The sequence below is a fragment of the Rhinatrema bivittatum genome, chromosome 1 (assembly GCF_901001135.1).
Source record: "Rhinatrema bivittatum chromosome 1, aRhiBiv1.1, whole genome shotgun sequence".
Taxonomy (NCBI): domain Eukaryota; kingdom Metazoa; phylum Chordata; class Amphibia; order Gymnophiona; family Rhinatrematidae; genus Rhinatrema; species Rhinatrema bivittatum.
The window spans coordinates 403,777,798-403,797,823 of record NC_042615.1 but is presented as its reverse complement, the minus strand read 5'-3'; the positions used below and the strand labels follow the sequence as shown (position 1 = coordinate 403,797,823).

General features: G+C 48.9%; 1 protein-coding gene across 5 annotated transcripts in view; it reads left to right on the top strand.

Annotated features, from left to right (window-relative positions):
* Positions 1-20,026, top strand: part of LOC115091824 — a 424,078-nt gene that overhangs the window by 193,188 nt on the left and 210,864 nt on the right. The gene's annotated exons all lie outside the window — the stretch shown is intronic.

Here is a 20,026-nt window from a genome sequence, read left to right as displayed (position 1 = left end):
ACAACCCGCACGCACATCTTACGCGCACCGCGCATAAGGATTTACGTGCCTATATGCGTGGCACCACCGGAAACGGAGATCAAGGTTCAAGGCCTCTGCCCAGCATGCCACATCAGAGCCGCACAAAATGAAGAGGCCAACGCCCTGGGCATTCAGTGTGAGGAGGCCCTGGAAGATCCAGTCCAGGGCCAGTCCCACCCAGGGCCGAGTGCTAGCTGCTCAATGAGAACCCCAGACCTAGCAAATTCCAGCGGGACACCCCCTCAAACGGGGACCCCCAGGGACACAGCGCCCCCTAGCTTGGACCCAGCGTCTATCTCATGGGTGGAATTCTTCAAAGGTCTACACACCTTTGTTCACATGCAGGCGGAGCCTCCAGCTAAAGAGCCACAGCCTCCACCAGAAGACCTTTATGCCCCAGGCTCCTCTAGGCCCAGACAAATGTTTTCACCACCTGGAAGCCCCACCTACGGGGATACGGAAAACTCTGAAGAGGAATCAGAGCCCCTAGAAGAGGGGGAACTCCCCCCCGGGGACAGAGCCTCACCGAACCATGAGACGCTTCTTCACCAAGGACGAGCTCCCAGACCTGGTCATCCACAGCCTGAAGGAGCTTGCTATCCTGGGCACAAGTGCCTCGGGGGAGCCTAAAACGAATCCCCTGCTAGAGGGACTCCGCCAGACCTCTCGCCATTTCCATCTGTTACAAGCTGTCCAGCAGCTAATTGACCTGGAATGGAGTGCTCCAGAATCCACATTCAAAGGGGATGAGCTATGGCAGCCATGCACCCCCTGGACCCCGCGGCCAAAGACCTTCTGACATGCCCAAAAGTGGATGCCATGGTCTGCGTGGGCTCGAAGCGCACTACCATCCCAGTGGAGGGAGGTGCAGCGCTCAAAGTTGCTCATGACCGACGTCTGGAATCCATCCTTTTGACATCGCCGCTATGTCCCTACAAATAGCGGCCTGCTACACCGTGGTGACCCGTGCCTGCCTATCACAGACCAGGAGCAACACCATTGGGGAAGCCATGGAACCAGCAGTATCATTCCTTGTGGATGCTGCTTCCGATCTGGTGCGCACAGCGGCCAGAGGGGTGTCATCAGCTGTGGCAGCCAGGAGGCAACTCTGGCTCTGAAGCTGGTCGGCTGATGCATCTTCCAAAATGCGACTCACAAGGATGTCCTTCAAAGGATCCCTCCTGTTCAGCAGCGAACTAGAGAAACTGGCTAACAAATGGGGCGAGTCCCCATTGCCGCGACTACCGGAGGACAGGAATAAGAAAAACCAGCAACTCTTCCCCCGGTCCTCCAGGGGCAGAGGTTCACAGCGCTTCAACCCATACAGAAATAATTATCAAGCGCCCCGCCCTACAGGCAGGAACCAGTCCTTTTGGAACAAGCACAACAAAAGGGGAACCAGCTCGAGACCAGGCCCCAGCCGCACCCCACAATGAGATTCAGCTGACCCATCCAAGGGAAGAAGCCATAGGGGGCAGACTAGCCCTATTCTACCACAGATGGGTCGAGATAACTGCGGATAAGTGGCTCCTAACTATTATTCGAGAGGGGTACTACCTGGATTTCCTATGAACCCCTCCGGACAAGTTCGTGGAATCCCCCTGCCACAACCCCTTCAAGAGGCTGGCAGTGGAAGCTACACTGTCCAGACTACTGACCCTCGAGGCCATAACCCCAGTACCCCCACAAGAAATAAATACTGGGCATTATTCCATTTATTTTATCGTCCCCAAGAAAGAGGGGACGTTCAGGTCCATCCTGGACCTCAAGTCGGTCAACCGCCACCTGAGGATTCCCCGCTTCCGCATGGAAACCCTATGCTCTGTAATAAGGGCGATGCAACCAGGAGAGTTTCTCACATCCCTGGATCTTTCGGAAAACTACCTATACATCCCGATCCATCAGGCACATCAACGCTTCCTACGCTTCAAAATCCTGGACCGTCACTACCAGTTCCGGGCACTAGCCTTCGGATTAGCCACAGCACCCCGGACGTTCACCAAGATCATAGTGGTGGTGGCAGCAACACTGAGGAAGGAAGGAATCCTCGTACACCCTTACCTAAACGATTAGCTGATCAGGGCGAAATCCTCAGAGGAAAGTCACCAAGCAACCAACAGAGTCAAAACTCTACTGGAGAGCCTCGGATGGGTGGTCAACACAAACAAGAGTTGTCTGCAGCCCTCACAGTCTCGAGAATACCTAGGAGTCCAATTCGACACCAGAGAAGGCAAGGTCAGCCTGACTCCCACAAGGAGATCAAAACTGAGGAACCAATTACAAATCCTGCTGAGCGAACCTCGCCCCACAGCATGGGATTACCTGCAAGTCCTCGGCCTGATGGCATCCACACTGGAAGTAGTGCCATGGGCGTGAGCTCACATGAGACCCCTACAGCGCTCACTTCTATCACGATGGAATCCACTGTCTCAGAACTACGCCGCACATCTACCACTCCCGGGCAGAGTTCGGACCCAGCTACGATGGTGGCTGCAGGTCAGCCACCTGAGCCAGGGAACAAGACTATCTTCACCAACCTGGACTCTGCTCACCACAGACGCCAGCCTACTAGGATGGCGAGCACACTGCGAGGAGCTAACCACCCAAGAGCAGTGGAACGCAGAAGAGTTGGGATGGAACATCAACCGCCTAGAAGTGGGGGCAGTCAGACTAGCCTGCCTACGGTTCGTTCACAGACTCCGGGACAAAGCGGTCAGAGTAATGTCTGACAACGCCACAACAGTGGCCTACATCAACCGTCAGGGGGGGGACCAGAAGCCAACAGGTGTCTCTGGAAATAGACCCCCTAATGTTGTGGGGGTCTCGGCCATCCACATCACCAGGAAAGACAACATCATGGTGGAGTACCTCAGCAGAGAAAGTCTAGACCCAGGAGAATGGAAGCTGTCGACCGCAGCTTTCCAAATGATAGTGAACCGGTGGGGAACACCAGACATGGACCTTCTGGCAAACCAGTCCAACGCCCATGTACCCAGGTACTTCAGCCGCAGGTGGGAACTTCAGTCCCACGGGATCGATGCCCTGGTACAGACTTGGCCACAGGGGACTCTATTATACGCCTTCCCGCTGTGGCCCCTATTGGGCGCAATCATTCACAAGATACAGCTACACAGGGGACTAGTACTTCTGGTGGCCCCGGACTAGCCAAGAAGACTACTAGCAGGGACCCACCCTGCCGCTGCCTCCACACAGAGACCTGCTTCAACAAGGACCGATCGAGCTGGATCCTCCATGAGGATCCAGCTCGATTCTCTCTTACGGCCTGGCCATTGAGAGGGCTCGCCTGAGAAAGAGCGGATACTCGGGGGTTGTAATCGACACCCTACTCCGAGCACACAAGTTCTCCACCTCTTTAAAGTACATAAGGATTTGGAGAGTATTCAGAGCCTGGTGTGAAGACCACAACATCATACCACGCTCAGTCAAAGTTCCCGCGATCTTGGAATTCCTACAGAACGTGCTACAGAAGGGTCTGTCCCTTAACTCCATCAAGGTACAGATGGCCGCATTGTCATGCTACGGCACCAAGAGCGAGAGCGACAGCATAGCCTCTCACCCGGACGTTTCATGCTTCCTGAAAGGAGTCAAACACATCCGCCCACCCCTAAAGTGGCCGGTACCTCTTTGGAATCTCAACCTGGTCCTGGATTTTCTAACAGGAGCCTCCTTCAGCCCTTCCGCGGACTGTCTCTCCGACTATTAACTTTGAAGACAGCATTCCTGCTGGCAGTTTGTTCAGCCAGCCGCATTTCAGAAGTACAAGCACTGACCTGCCGTGAGCCGTTCCTCAGGCTCACCCCGGGAACCATCCAGCTATGCATGGTCCCTTCGTTCCCTCCCAAAGTGGTGTTACAATTCCATCTTAACCAAACCATCTCGCTACCATCGCCGGATGAGTTTAAGAATTCGGAAGAAGCTCATAGTCTACGCCACCTCAACATCGGCGGACACCTATCCAGATACCTGGAAATGTCGGAACCCGTATGAAAAACGGACCACCTATTCATCCTTCACAGCGGGAAGAGACAAGGGGAAGCGGCCTCGTGGGCAACCATAGCCCCCTGGATCAAAGAAGTCATCAAGGCGGCCTACATAGAAGCAGGCAAGCCGCCGCCTCTACAAGTCAAGGCCCATTCTACTAGAGCCCAAGCAGTGTCCTGGGCAGAAACCAGAATGTTGTCATCCGCCGAGATTTGCAGGGCGACGACATGGTCCTCCATCCACACCTTCTCCAGGTTCTACCGCCTGGATGTTCAGGCTCGGGAGGACACGGCATTTGCAAGGGCAGTACTAAGTGGGTCACGGGCAGCCTCCCATCCGGATCGGGAGTAGCTTTTATACACCCCATTGGTCCTGAGTCCATCTGCTACACGCTTGGAAATGGAGAAATTACTTACCTGATAATTTTGTTTTCCTTAGTGTAGACAGATGGACTCAGCATCCCACCCTTGGCTGCTGTTACTCATGGAATTTCGAATGATACAAGGGTAAGCCATGCTTTCCTTCACTTTGGACACCCATCATACCAGGTGTCGACGCTTTCCGGTTGAGGGCACTGGCGGTCTCCAGCTAGAGCCAATTCAACCAGATCAATTTAATAAAGTTATAAAGTTTAACCAAGTTATGAAGTTATTTAAGTTAATCAAATTAGTCAGTCACATATATCCACAATGCTTTTCGAGGAGAATACTGAAGAGCTGCACTTCCTGCAGTGGTATATGTACTAGGGCTGACGTCAGATTGAAATCTGATCCGTCTCCAGCTGCTATCAGGAGTACACTATACGCATTGGTCCTGAGTCCATCTGTCTACACTAAGGAAAACGAAATTATCAGGTAAGTAATTTCTCCATTTGAATCTTTTATTAAACAGTTTATGGAACCACCAGTGGTGACAGTAGTGAGTAGTGGTTGTAGAGCCCGGCTGGGCGCATCTCTCACAGAACATTGGAACAGTGGATCCTCTGTAGAGCAGTGCTGTATAGGGATGTGAATCGTGTCCTCGATCGTCTTAACGATCGATTTCGGCTGGGAGGGGGAGGGAATCGTATTGTTGCCGTTTGGGGGGGTAAAATATCGTGAAAAATCGTTAAAAATCGTTAAAAAATCGAAAAATCGGCACATTAAAACCCCCTAAAACCCACCCCCGACCCTTTAAATTAAATCCCCCACCCTCCCGAACCCCCCCCCAAATAACTTAAATAACCTGCGGGTCCAGCGGCGGTCCGGAACGGCAGCGGTCCGGAACGGGCTCCTGCTCCTGCATCTTGTCGTCTTCGGCCGGCGCCATTTTCCAAAATGGCGCCGAAAAATGGCGGCGGCCATAGACGAAAAAGATTGGACGGCAGGAGGTCCTTCCGGACCCCCGCTGTACTTTTGGCAAGTCTCGTGGGGGTCAGGAGGCCCCCCACAAGCTGGCCAAAAGTTCCTGGAGGTCCAGCGGGGGTCAGGGAGCGATTTCCCGCCGCGAATCGTTTTCGTACGGAAAATGGCGCCGGCAGGAGATCGACTGCAGGAGGTCGTTCAGCGAGGGTTCCGGCGCCTCGCTGAACGACCTCCTGCAGTCGATCTCCTGCTGGCGCCATTTTCCGTACGAAAACGATTCGCGGCGGGAAATCGCTCCCTGACCCCCGCTGGACCTCCAGGAACTTTTGGCCAGCTTGTGGGGGGCCTCCTGACCCCCACGAGACTTGCCAAAAGTCCAGCGGGGGTCCGGAAGGACCTCCTGCCGTCCAATCTTTTTCGTCTATGGCCGCCGCCATTTTTCGGCGCCATTTTGGAAAATGGCGCCGGCCGAAGACGACAAGATGCAGGAGCAGGAGCCCGTTCTGGACCGCTGCCGTTCCGGACCGCCGCTGGACCCGCAGGTTATTTAAGTTATTTGGGGGGGGTTCGGGAGGGTGGGGGATTTAATTTAAAGGGTCGGGGGTGGGTTTTAGGGGGTTTTAGTGTGCCGGCTCACGATTCTAACGATTTATAACGATAAATCGTTAGAATCTGTATTGTATTGTGTTCCATAATGGTTTAAGACGATATTAAAATTATCGGACGATAATTTTAATCGTCCTAAAACGATTCACATCCCTAGTGCTGTAGTGGAAAGACACTGAGAGATATGAGTACACAATAAGATTAGCATTCAGAGTCCCAAATAGAAATAGGAGAGCTCCGAGACAGGGAGAGCAGGCCCTTGAGGAACGAGTACCTGATCCCTTAGAGCAGAGAGACTCAGTGGTGTTGTACTCACTAGCAGTAGCAGAGATTCCACTAGATTAGAGGTCTGGCACCGGAGCAGAGAGCAGGCTCTCGAGGAGCGAGTACCTGATTCCGGCGAAGCAGTACTGTAGAGAGAGATGTTTTCTGTGCTCACTGATGGTGACTGTAAGTTAGTTCTTCCAAGTAGAAGGGCAGAAGTAGCAGGCAGAGGAGGAAGTGACATCACCAATCCGGATGGTTGCATGAAGCTCAAGCTCCATGCCCGAATCTTCATAATCCCTCTTGAAATAAGGTAATCCTTCCCCTAAAATTAGCGAAATCACGGCGAAACACACTTTCCTGACTTATAATGTCCCTTCGCAAGAAAATCACAGAGCTGCGACAATTTTCTTTTGATAGTGCAATGGAGGCCCAGTCGGAAGGCCTGCCGGAGGAAGAGGCTGGAAACCCACAAAAAATGCCTGAATCTGCCCGAACCCCCCCAGCTTCAAACTTACCAACAGCTGACCCAGCGATAACGAGGGAGGAATTCCAAAGCTGGTTTCGGGAAATTCGAGATGGGATGGGGTCCCTCCGTGAGGAAATGCATGCGATAGCCAGTGAGATGAGGCGTGAGTGTGCTGAGCTGGGTGACCGCATGGATAGCTTGGAAACGCAGACAGGAGAGCAGGGGACAAAAATAAATGATGTTCAGCAAGAGATTCTCACATTAAAAAAGGAGGTGGAAGATCATCAAACCTGGCTAGAAGACCTAGAAAATAGATCTAGGCATGGAAACTTAAGATTCAGAGTCATCCCTGAGGGGGATACATATGCAGACTGGGAGACTGTGGTTAAAGACATCTGCCACTATATTCTGCATGAACAGAATGTTAATGAGACTACCCCATCTGCCCTCATTAAAATTGAGAGAGTGCACAGAGCACTTGCAAAACCCAGAGGGAACACCCTGAGGGACATTGTGGCATGCTTTCATGAATATGCCGTTAAAGAACAGATCCTGCGGCAAGCGCGCCAACTTAAAGACCTCCAGTGGCATGGGGTGAAGACTGAAATATTTCAGGACCTGTCTGTCATCACTATACGTAAACGTCGTGAATTTCGAGACGCGCTGCAGATCCTTCGATACAATAATCACAGATATAAATGGCTCTACCCATTTGGCCTGCAATTTACTATCCACGGGGTGACCAATTGGGTCAAGACGGTGTCCTCCACCGTTCAAGCTGTTTCGTGCTGCGGGACTTGAGACAGGCAGAGAAACGTCCACTGCGGCTCCGGCGTCAACATTGATTCCAGACAAGTTCCAGAGATGGCAGCGGGTACAGGACGGAGGCAAGCGGCTTTGCAGGCAGTCTGGAGGATCCTCATCTCTTGGGGATGCAGCTACTTGAAAGTGTGTGGGATAGGGATGTGAATCGTTTTCCATATCGTCTTAACGATAGAAATCGTGTGGCAGGGCAAGAAAATCGTCTTAGGCACGATTTTTTAGTTAAAAAATCGTTAAAAATCGTTTTTTCCGATTAGTGCGCACTAACTCGAGTTAGTGCGCACTAACGGGAGTTAGTGCGCACTAACTGGGAGTTAGTGCGCACTAACTGAAAATGATACAATTTGACACTTTTCAGGTCAGTTAAGGTCAGTTTAGGAATGAATATGTATTCCTATTGGCTGCCCTCTTATTTATTCATGTTACCAAGTTTCCTACTGACAGTATATGGGGGATGGGAAATGGAAACAGTTGGTAGCTTGACAAAACAAGTAATGTGATCAGTCAATGTGACTAGAACTTGTGCCCTAACCCTGATACCAGGGGTATTGTGATCTTCCTGCACACAGTGCCCTATCCCTATTAATACCAGGAGTGTTGTGATCTTCCTGCACACAGTGCCCTATCCCTAATACCAGGGGTGTTGTGATCTTCCTGCACACAGTGCCCTATTCCTGATACTGGGGGTGTTGTGATCTTCCTGCACACAGTGCCCTATTCCTGATACCGGGGTGTTGTGAGCTTCTTGCACACATCCCGGTATCAGGGATAGGGCACTGCATGCAGGAAGATCACAACACTCCTGGTATTAATAGGGATAGGGCACTGCATGCAGGAAGATCACAACACTCCTGGTATTAATAGGGATAGGGCACTGCATGCAGGAAGATCACAACACCCCTGGTATCAGGGATAGGGCACTGTGTGCAGGAAGATCACAATACCCCGGAGGAGTGAGGGTCAGGCAGCTCCCCCCTGTCTGTGAAGCCAGCCTCTCACTAGTAATGCAGGGAGGGAGCTGTCTCAGACTTCACCATCCTCCCCCCCCCCCCCTTACCCACACACCATTCACTAGCTGGGACATGGGGGAAGTCAGGAGTGAGGGTCAGGCAGCTCCCCCCTGTCTGTGAAGCCAGCCTCTCACTAGTAATGCAGGGAGGGAGCTGTCTCAGACTTCACCATCCTCCCCCCCCCCCTCACCCACACACCATTCACTAGCTGGGACATGGGGGAAATCAGGAGTGAGGGTCAGGCAGCTCCCCCCTGTCTGTGAAGCCAGCCTCTCACTAGTAATGCAGGGAGGGAGCTGTCTCAGACTTCACCATCCTCCCCCCCCCCCCTCACCCACACACCATTCACTAGCTGGGACATGGGGGAAGTCAGGAGTGAGGGTCAGGCAGCTCCCCCCTGTCTGTGAAGCCAGCCTCTCACTAGTAATGCAGGGAGGGAGCTGTCTCAGACTTCACCATCCTCCCCCCCCCCCCTCACCCACACACCATTCACTAGCTGGGACATGGGGGAAGTCAGGAGTGAGGGTCAGGCAGCTCCCCCCTGTCTGTGAAGCCAGCCTCTCACTAGTAATGCAGGGAGGGAGCTGTCTCAGACTTCACCATCCTCCCCCCCCCCCTCACCCACACACCATTCACTAGCTGGGACATGGGGGAAGTCAGGAGTGAGGGTCAGGCAGCTCCCCCCTGTCTGTGAAGCCAGCCTCTCACTAGTAATGCAGGGAGGGAGCTGTCTCAGACTTCACCATCCTCCCCCCCCCCCTCACCCACACACCATTCACTAGCTGGGACATGGGGGAAGTCAGGAGTGAGGGTCAGGCAGCTCCCCCCTGTCTGTGAAGCCAGCCTCTCACTAGTAATGCAGGGAGGGAGCTGTCTCAGACTTCACCATCCTCCCCCCCCCCCCTCACCCCCACACCATTCACTAGCTGGGACATGGGGGAAGTCAGGAGTGAGGGTCAGGCAGCTCCCCCCTGTCTGCGAAGCCAGCCTCTCACTAGTAATGCAGGGAGGGAGCTGTCTCAGACTTCACCATCCTCCCCCCCCCCCCTCACCCACACACCATTCACTAGCTGGGACATGGGAGAAGTCAGGAGTGAGGGTCAGGCAGCTCCCCCCTGTCTGTGAAGCCAGCCTCTCACTAGTAATGCAGGGAGGGAGCTGTCTCAGACTTCACCATCCTCCCCCCCCCCCCCCCCCTCCTCACCCACACACCATTCACTAGCTGGGACATGGGGGAAGTCAGGAGTGAGGGTCAGGCAGCTCCCCCCTGTCTGTGAAGCCAGCCTCTCACTAGTAATGCAGGGAGGGAGCTGTCTCAGACTTCACCATCCTCCCCCCCCCCCTCACCCACACACCATTTACTAGCTGGGACATGGGGGAAGTCAGGAGTGAGGGTCAGGCAGCTCCCCCCTGTCTGTGAAGCCAGCCTCTCACTAGTAATGCAGGGAGGGAGCTGTCTCAGACTTCACCATCCTCCCCCCCCCACCCTCACCCACACACCATTCACTAGCTGGGACATGGGGGAAGTCAGGAGTGAGGGTCAGGCAGCTCCCCCCTGTCTGTGAAGCCAGCCTCTCACTAGTAATGCAGGGAGGGAGCTGTCTCAGACTTCACCATCCTCCCCCCCCTCACCCACACACCATTCACTAGCTGGGACATGGGGGAAGTCAGGAGTGAGGGTCAGGCAGCTCCCCCCTGTCTGTGAAGCCAGCCTCTCACTAGTAATGCAGGGAGGGAGCTGTCTCAGACTTCACCATCCTCCCCCCCCCCCTCACCCACACACCATTCACTAGCTGGGACATGGGGGAAGTCAGGAGTGAGGGTCAGGCAGCTCCCCCCTGTCTGTGAAGCCAGCCTCTCACTAGTAATGCAGGGAGGGAGCTGTCTCAGACTTCACCATCCTCCCCCCCCCCTCACCCACACCCCCATTCACTAGCTGGGACATGGGGGAAGTCAGGAGTGAGGGTCAGGCAGCTCCCCCCTGTCTGTGAAGCCAGCCTCTCACTAGTAATGCAGGGAGGGAGCTGTCTCAGACTTCACCATCCTCCCCCCCCCCTCACCCACACACCATTCACTAGCTGGGACATGGGGGAAGTCAGGAGTGAGGGTCAGGCAGCTCCCCCCTGTCTGTGAAGCCAGCCTCTCACTAGTAATGCAGGGAGGGAGCTGTCTCAGACTTCACCATCCTCCCCCCCCCCCCTCACCCACACACCATTCACTAGCTGGGACATGGGGGAAGTCAGGAGTGAGGGTCAGGCAGCTCCCCCCTGTCTGTGAAGCCAGCCTCTCACTAGTAATGCAGGGAGGGAGCTGTCTCAGACTTCACCATCCTCCCCCCCCCCCCTCACCCACACACCATTCACTAGCTGGGACATGGGGGAAGTCAGGAGTGAGGGTCAGGCAGCTCCCCCCTGTCTGTGAAGCCAGCCTCTCACTAGTAATGCAGGGAGGGAGCTGTCTCAGACTTCACCATCCTCCCCCCCCCCCTCACCCACACACCATTCACTAGCTGGGACATGGGGGAAGTCAGGAGTGAGGGTCAGGCAGCTCCCCCCTGTCTGCGAAGCCAGCCTCTCACTAGTAATGCAGGGAGGGAGCTGTCTCAGACTTCACCATCCCCCCCCCCCCCCCCCCTCACCCACACAGCATTCACTAGCTGGGACATGGGAGAAGTCAGGAGTGAGGGTCAGGCAGCTCCCCCCTGTCTGTGAAGCCAGCCTCTCACTAGTAATGCAGGGAGGGAGCTGTCTCAGACTTCACCATCCTCCCCCCCCCCCCCCACCCACACACCATTCACTAGCTGGGACATGGGGGAAGTCAGGAGTGAGGGTCAGGCAGCTCCCCCCTGTCTGTGAAGCCAGCCTCTCACTAGTAATGCAGGGAGGGAGCTGTCTCAGACTTCACCATCCTCCCCCCCCCCCCCCCTCACCCACACACCATTCACTAGCTGGGACATGGGGGAAGTCAGGAGTGAGGGTCAGGCAGCTCCCCCCCTGTCTGCGAAGCCACCCTCTCACTAGTAATGCAGGGAGGGAGCTGTCTCAGACTGGTATCAGGGTTAGGGCACTGTGTGCAGGAAGATCACAACACTCCTGGTATTAATAGGGATAGGGCACTGTAAGAGATGACTGTAGTAGATTGAATAAAGATCTGATGTTTCTGCTCTCCTCACACCAAACAAAAACAACACACAAGCAGAGAAGCCCTTCTTACAAAGCTGAGCTAGTGAGTTAAGTAGGAGGAAAAGTAAACATACTGGTGCCAGTGTGGCTACTTAAAAAATACACTTACCAACAATCAATTACATATATTTGAACTGTGTACAGTTCCAGCCAGGACCACCTTTCTAAAATGCACAGTGATTGGCAAATTCAACATGCACTAGCATTTCAGGTGCCTGCTAACAAAAATAATAAACAAACAAGTTCTAGTCACGTGAGTGCTGATCATTACATTACTTTTTTTGTCAAGCTTCCAACTGTTTCCATTTCACATCCCCCCAACCATATTGGTAACATCAATAGATAAGAGCACAGCCAGCCAATAGGAATACATACATACATATTCATTCCTAAGTGACCTTTACTGACCTGGGAAGTGTGAACACTTTGTTTCATTTTCTGTTGGTGTTCGTTAGTTTCCAGTTCCATTTCCCATCCCCCCAACCATCACCTCAGTGGTAACCTTGGTAACATCAATAGATAAGAGGGCAGCCAGCCAATAGGAACACATATTCATTCCTAACTGACCTTCAGTGACCTGGAAAGTGTTTATTTGTATCATTTTCAGTTAGTGCGCACTAAATCGAGTTAGTGCGCACTAACGGGGAGTTAGTGCGCACTAACTCGAGTTAGTGCGCACTAACACGATTTAACAATTTTTAACGATAAATCGTTAGAATTTCTATTGTATCGTGTTCTATAACGATTTAAGACGATATAAACATTATCGGACGATAATTTTAATCGTTGAAAAACGATTCACATCCCTAGTGTGGGACATTTGGCTGGCAATGTCAGTTCTAGTTAATAGAAGCATGCAGACTTATTACTTTGAGCTGGCAAGAAGGTTGGAAAAGAAGGATTACCGTTTATGCATAGATTCTTTCATTGTTAATTGAGGGATTCTTTAATTTTTTTTTTCCTTTATTCCTTATTGTGGAATGTTTGCATAAAGAGGGCTTGAGCATACATGTGGGGCTAGGGGTAAGTAAGGTGACTTCAGACCCATGCTCCTGCAATGGTGCAGTTGGGGGAGGGCAAAGGAGGGGGGGGGGGGAGGGGGGAGGGTATAGCAAGGGGTGGGGGGTGGGGACTGGTCTGCCTATCAACTAGTTATTCATTCAGCTAAGTTACATCGAGCATTCATGTTTTGGACGGGGATCTACTATTATCGTCAGCGCTCTAATTACAAGCCATGGTATAAGAGTCAGGAGTGGGACATGGTAAGGGTATTAATGCACATAATGGAAGGTAGGCTTGAGCTATGTACGGGGGGTTGTACCCATGGGAGAACTTAAAATTTGCTCTTGGAATGCCAAGGGCTTAAATACCCATTATAAGAGAAAATGTCTCCTGCAAGACGCTATCAGGGACAAGGTAGATGTGTTATTATGTCAGGAAACCCACTTAAGAAAAAAATATGAGAAATTATTGCTGTCAAATAATTTTCCCACTCAATATTTCGCAGCGACCACTAAGAGGGGAGGGGGAATTCTTTTCGCTAAAACAGTCACGGTAAATGTGCTCTCTATCTTGCGGGATACTGAGGGCAGGTATATTATACTCAAGTTCTCACTGGGTTCCTCAGTTTATACGTTGATCAATGTGTAAGTCCCTAATTCTAGGCAAGGTCCTTTCCTGGCAAAACTCTCTGATACCATGAAGCAGTGGGTTGAAGGACACCTAATTATAGGAGGTGACTTTAACTCGACTAGATATCCATACCTAGACTCCAGCAAGGGAAGTGGTGGCTATTCGGGGGCTAATAGAAAAGGGTTAAAAACCTTTATGCGTGAATGGAATCTAACAGATGCCTGGCGGCTGCTTCACACTTCTGAACGTGACTATACCTTTTACTCAAAAGCCCATCAGTCTTATTCCAGGATTGACTACTTTCTGGTCGATAAAGTATTGATGAATAAGGTTCATGATACAGGGATTGCTTCAATAACATGGTCTGACCATGCAGCCATCTGGATCACCTTGACTGGATTGGGGGTCCAGACTGGGTTAAATGGAGGTTAAATGAGTCTCTCGAAAGACCAGACATATTGTAATCTTTTAGAACAGGAAATGTCACAATATTTATTGGAAAACAATATGGGGGAAGTATCCCAAACTACAGTATGGGAATGTTTCAAGGCTGTAGCCCGGGGCAAGTTGATAGCTAGGGCTGCACATGTGCAGAAGCAGGAAAACACGAAATATTTAGGATTACTACAGCAGATTGGTAAACTAGAAATCAAGCATAAAAGAAGAGGGGATCTGACCACCGGACGGCAAGTGGAACAGTTACGTAGAGAATTACAAGATTTATCTATAAAAGAGATCGCCTTCCAATTGGATAAAGCGAAACAAACATTCTGTGAAGGGGGCAACAAAGCTGGTCGACTGTTAGCCAGAAAATTAAAAGCTAGGATGGCCCACAATCAAATCCTGAAAATTAGGACTGAAATGGGACAGATAGTAACAGAAAATGATGGCATTCGCCAACATTTTACTCAATTTTATAAAACGTTATATACTGGAAGATCTGATATTACCCAAGAGATGATAAATAACTATTTAGCTGCCATACCTTTACCGTGCTTGGGTGAGTCCCATACTGAGAGTCTCAATCATGAGATCACGGAGATGGAGGTTACTCAGGCCATTAAAGATTTGAAATTGGGAAAATCCCCTGGTATCAATGGTTTTACTGCTGTTTTTTTTTATAAAAAATTGACGGCGGTAATTTCCTACCCTCTGGTTGCAGCCTTTAACAGCTTATTAGGAGCGAGCCAAATTACTATGCATGAAAATAAGGCCGGCATCACAATCTTGGCTAAACCAGGAAGGGACAACACTCTTTGTGGGTCTTATAGACCCATATCTTTAATCAATCTAGATTTAAAACTCTCGACAAAAATAGTGGCAACTCTATTATCCCGGATAGCCTCCTTGCTAATTCACCCTGACCAGATGGGTTTTGTACCTGGTAGCTCAGCGGCAGATAATGTGAGGAGGGTGGTAGATATTATCTGGCACACAAAGCAGATGCAACTTTCCACGGTACTTCTAAGGGTAGATGCTGAAAAGGCGTTTGATTTGGTTCATTGGGAATATTTATTTGCGGTATTAGACAAAATGGGTCTGGGGGTAATTTTCTGACTTGGATTAAGAAGCTATACTCAACTCCCAGTCTTGCATTAAGGTGAATGGGGGATATTCTGAAGCATTTGGGATTGAACGGGGAACCAGACAAGGGTGTCCCCTTGTCTGGTTCCCCGTTCAGTCCCATAGCTCTCTGCTTCAGCGGCAGGGGAGAAAGACTGATACTTCACTTTTAATGCCTATCCCTCTGCTTCATCAGCAGGGGGAATGAAGAAAAGTGGATCTATATACAGACAACAAACAACAAGGACTGGATTATTTAGTCTGGGTAAACAAATAAGCGTGGGTGTAGCTTGCTTATTGCGGCGGTTACTACCCCTAATTAATTAAGCTAGATATTTCACTTAGATGCAGTTCCAACACTGCTCTCTCAATGGTGTGGGTGGAAGGGAAATAGAACCAAAAGGTTACTAAGAGCCAAGAGTAACAGATAAGTATGAGAAAAAAAAAAGTGCGAAGCTTGCTGGGCAGACTGGATGGACCGTTTGGCCGCCTTCTGCCGTTATTTCTATGTTTCTATTGTTCTATTTTCGCTTTATATTTAGAGCTCCTAGCCATGAAAGTCCGCGAGGCCGCAGGGATAAAAGGGGGTCCTAGTCGGAGAGCATGAATACAAGCTTACGATGTTTGTGGATGACATCTTATTTACTATAGTGCACCCTGTCAGCTCCTTAGGCCCGTTGATGGAGGAGTTTAGAATTTTTAGTGCAGTTTCTGGTTATCAATTAAATATGGACAAGTCCGAACTGTTGAATGTCACCCTACCCGAAGAGCAATTAGGCCTGATTAAAAAGTAATTCCCGTTTAAAATTGTACATTCCGCTTTAAAATATTTGGGAGTGAAAATAAGTGCTAACCTGACAGATCTCTACAAGATCAATTATGAGGGACTTTGGGGGAAAATCATGGCAGATCTTCAAATATGGGATCATACTGATATGTCCTGGTTGGGAAGAATTGCCACTGTTAAAATGAATGTTCTACCGGGACTGGGATATCTATTTCAGTCTCTGCCAATTGAGGTTCCTTCCTTGGACATTCGATGGTGGCAGCGGAGGCTTTTTCAGTTTATTTGGAAAAGATGTCTTCCCCGAGTCAGCAGGAATGTTCTATTTCTACCCAAGGAGAGAGGAGGTTTGAGTGTACCATGCCTCTTATGGTATTATGTACTGCCCAGTTACGTACTGTTATTGATTGGCATAATACGGGGCCAAATAAACACTGGGTGCAACTAGACACAGACTAGTTACAGGGGTCATCGCCTGCTTCTCAAGTCTGGCTAACGAGCAAGAACAGATTGAAGGAGACTAGGGAAATTCCTTCGATAGCTCTTGCTATGCTATTGTGGGATCAATGGAAAGCTAAACTGGTGGGGGACAGGCAGTATTGTTTTAGTACTCCGATATTTTATAACCCTGATTTTACACCTGGTGTATCCCAATGTAGGGCGGCAAGATGGGAGGGACGAGGATGCTCACGTCTGTCTCATCTCTGGTCTGGGGGTAGGATACTGGACTTTTTAGAGCTCCAGCAAAAATATGATTTGCCTTCCTCAGATCACTATTTTTAATACCAGCTTAGGCATTATGTTTCGCAGAAAAATGTTAAAACAGACTTGAGCAAGGGGAAATCCTTGTTTGAAGGGTATTGCGACCAATCGGGGACTATAAGAAGGCTAATTTCTAGACTATATGCTCTCTTAAAAGCTGACCCCCAGCAGTCCTTGGTACATACTACCCAATGGGAAAAAGATCTGCAGAGAACTTTAACCCCTTCGCAAATGACAAGGTGTTTTTTGTCTATACGGAAATGCTCAATCTCAGCATCCTTGATTGAACATAATTATAAGATGTTATACCGATGGCACATTACTCCCGTTAAGTTACATAGGTTTTACCCCAGGCTTTCGGACAACTGCTGGAGAAAGTGTGGAGGAGTGGGCACTTACCTTCATATGTGGTGGGAGTGTGCTAAGCTGATACCTTACTGGGATGATGTTATTCAACTGATTTACGATGTGGTGGGAGTGTGTATCGCCAGAGACCCGGCCTTCTTTTTAATACAGATCTCAGCAACATCTGTTTCTTACGCACATATCTATCTTATTCAGCAAATAGTTCTGGCAGCCAGGACCGAGTTAGCCTATAAGTGGAAAACGGTTGGTTGGTGCACCCTTACTAACTCAGGTACAAAGGAGGTTGATCAAGGTGTGTTACTTAAACAAGTTAACGGCAGTACGGTACAATCAATTGTCTAAATTTGAAGCTCGATGGCAACCATGGATATTGTGGCAACAACAACAACAACAGTTGGCTACTTAAATGGATGATACTCAGGCAATCTAGTTGAGGGTGGGTGAGGGGGGAGGGGACGTGTTAGGAGAATTGGGAAATAACGACAAAACCACTTGTAAGGAACAGAATTGTATAGTTTATTTTTTGCTGTAATAGTTTTCAGTGAACATTTTGCAGTCTGGGTTGTTAGACAATCTATTATATTCTACTTACTATAATCTTTTTATTTGATATTTATATGTGATAATTCTTCACTGTACTGTTTCATAGATTATTTGGTACACAGAACAATTGTTATGTACTTTATCCTGTTATCTTAAAATTATAAATAAAAAAAAAAAGAGAAGTATTTTATTATCGACATGGGAACATGGGCCCACGAGGAGCGAGTACCGGTTTCCTGATAGCACCTGAAAGAAGCAGAGAGGCCCCTGAGGAGCAGGTACCCCGTTAGCGACCCCGAAGGGTAGTAAGAGTTCCAGGTAGAGCTGGAGTGGCAGAGTAGCTTAGGAACGGAGAGCGAATCCCATCCGTACGAAGCCTGTTGCTAACTCAACGAGCTAGCAAATACTGTGGCAGATATACCCTGGAGTCGTGACGTCAGAACAGGGGAACGCCCCTGAGGTTCGCGCCAATGTGAAATTAAAGATGAGGGCGGCGTGCACGCGCGCGCCCTAGAGGTACCTTGGAGAATGGTGGGAGGCAGCACCAAAGCCGGTCTGGGGATGCCGGAGAGAATGGCAAGCAGATGCGCAGCGGCCATCAGTCCAAGGTGAGCGGGAGGAGCCGCAAGTAGAGAGAGGTAGGTGGGGCGAAGCCATCAAAGACCGACGGACGCAACACACAGTAGACATCAGTGAAGATTTTCTGTCATTTGGTGTGAATAAAGGTACAAAAAGATAAGATTTGTACAATGTACTCTTTACGTAGCTTGATAGCAGCTCGGTAGAGAGTGCATCAAGCTAGGTAGAGAGTACATTGTACAAATTACTCTTCTTTTACCTTTCATCACTCCAAATCACATAAAATCTTTACTGATGGCAACTGTGTTGTTGGTACCTCTGACTGTGCATGTAAAACTGCCCCCCACAACTTACCCCATCCCCCAAACCTCACCCCAAGTTACTAGTGGCCCCTCTTACAGTGGTATAAATAGTTAACTTATATGAGAGCCTCTACAGAGAATCTCTCTCTCTCTCTCTCCCTCCAGCAACTCAAACCTTCAGTCAGTAAGGCTGCATGTGATAGACTTCTCAGCTTCTCAGGCGCTATTTTCCCTTTATTTATTGCAAAATGATGAATCTTTTTGAAGTTATCAGCCTTATGAGTTGTGGTAATGTTCTGTTTCTATTGTATTATTAATTTCTTTGATATAAGTACTGGATTGTCTATTCAAGTTTATTCTTGATGTATTTTGTTAAAATTCAAATAAAAATAAAGTTAAAAAAATACCATTAATAATTCAGGAAATTCCAAAATTACTGAGGTCACTCCCCTGCAGGCTAGAAACTAGTTACTATTCATGATGGAGGAGCAGATGAGGGGAGGTCTGGGAAGGAACCAGGTGGTACGGGATGACTTCACAGAGCCATGTATCTCCTTAGTGGATGTAGGGTTGCCAACTGGCTCCAGGTTTTCAGGACAGGCTGATCCGGTCCTGGTTTTATCCCATTGCATGCAGGGACTTGTAGTTCTGACTTCCCTATTTCAGTTCCTTAGAAGAACAAGACTATAGGTCCCTGCATGCAATGAGGTAAAACCAGGACTGGATCAACTTATTCTGAAAATCTGGAGCCAGTTGGCAATTTTAAGTGGATGAAACCAATCAGACATGTCCTTTTATTTATTTATTTTATTTATTTAGAGTTTTTCTATACCGGCATTCGTGATTAAAAATCACATCATGGTGGTTTACAGATAACAGGGGGAGTGAGTCAAATAACAGAACATTAACAAGTGCGAAGGTCAAAAGTTACATTAAAACAGGGTAAAATCTAACTGTGGGAAAGAATTAGAGCAAGATAACTGATCAGTTAAGGATTAAATATTTACATTATTTACATTATATTATATTATGTCCTTTATATCTGTAGCAACCGCTCCTAGTTGAAGAAGGCCATGTCAGATGTATATGTTTAATTATTTTGTAAATATATGATAATACACCAACACTCATCCGATTATTTTTTATTTCTGATGCACTCACTCTAATGCCAACAAAATTAAGCTTCTGGTAGAATGACCATCATAATAGGCATCATTGTATTAGCTTGCGCTTTAAGACTCAGCCTTACATTTAATCATAGGTCACTGGATAGTAAATCCAGCAATAATACTTTTTTTCAAGTCCTTTTTCTTATGCAACTATAAAACTTCACTTAGTAGAAACTTAACTTTCTTGATCTGTATCAATGCTCCGATTGATCGATTCTTGATGGTCGATCAGCTACGACTTCTTCTTGTGTAATCCCGACAATTCTGGTCATTTGACATGGGGCCGTGTTTCAGACTGCTAGTCCTTTTTCAAGGGTGGTATTACTGCGTCAGGTGACCAGAATTTTTGGGACCTATGATTAAGTGTAAGGCTGAGTCTTAAAGCACAAGCTAATACGATGATGCCTATTATGATGGTCATTCTACCAGAAGCTTAATTTTGTTGGCATTAGAGTGAGTGCGTCAGAAATAAAAAAATAATCAGATGAGTGTTGGTGTATTATTATATATTGATTATATCAACCAATGGATCCAAAAACAAAAATTAAGGTTCATTATCTGGATGCATTAGTAGTTGGTAATTAATTTGTAAACCATCAAGAAGAAG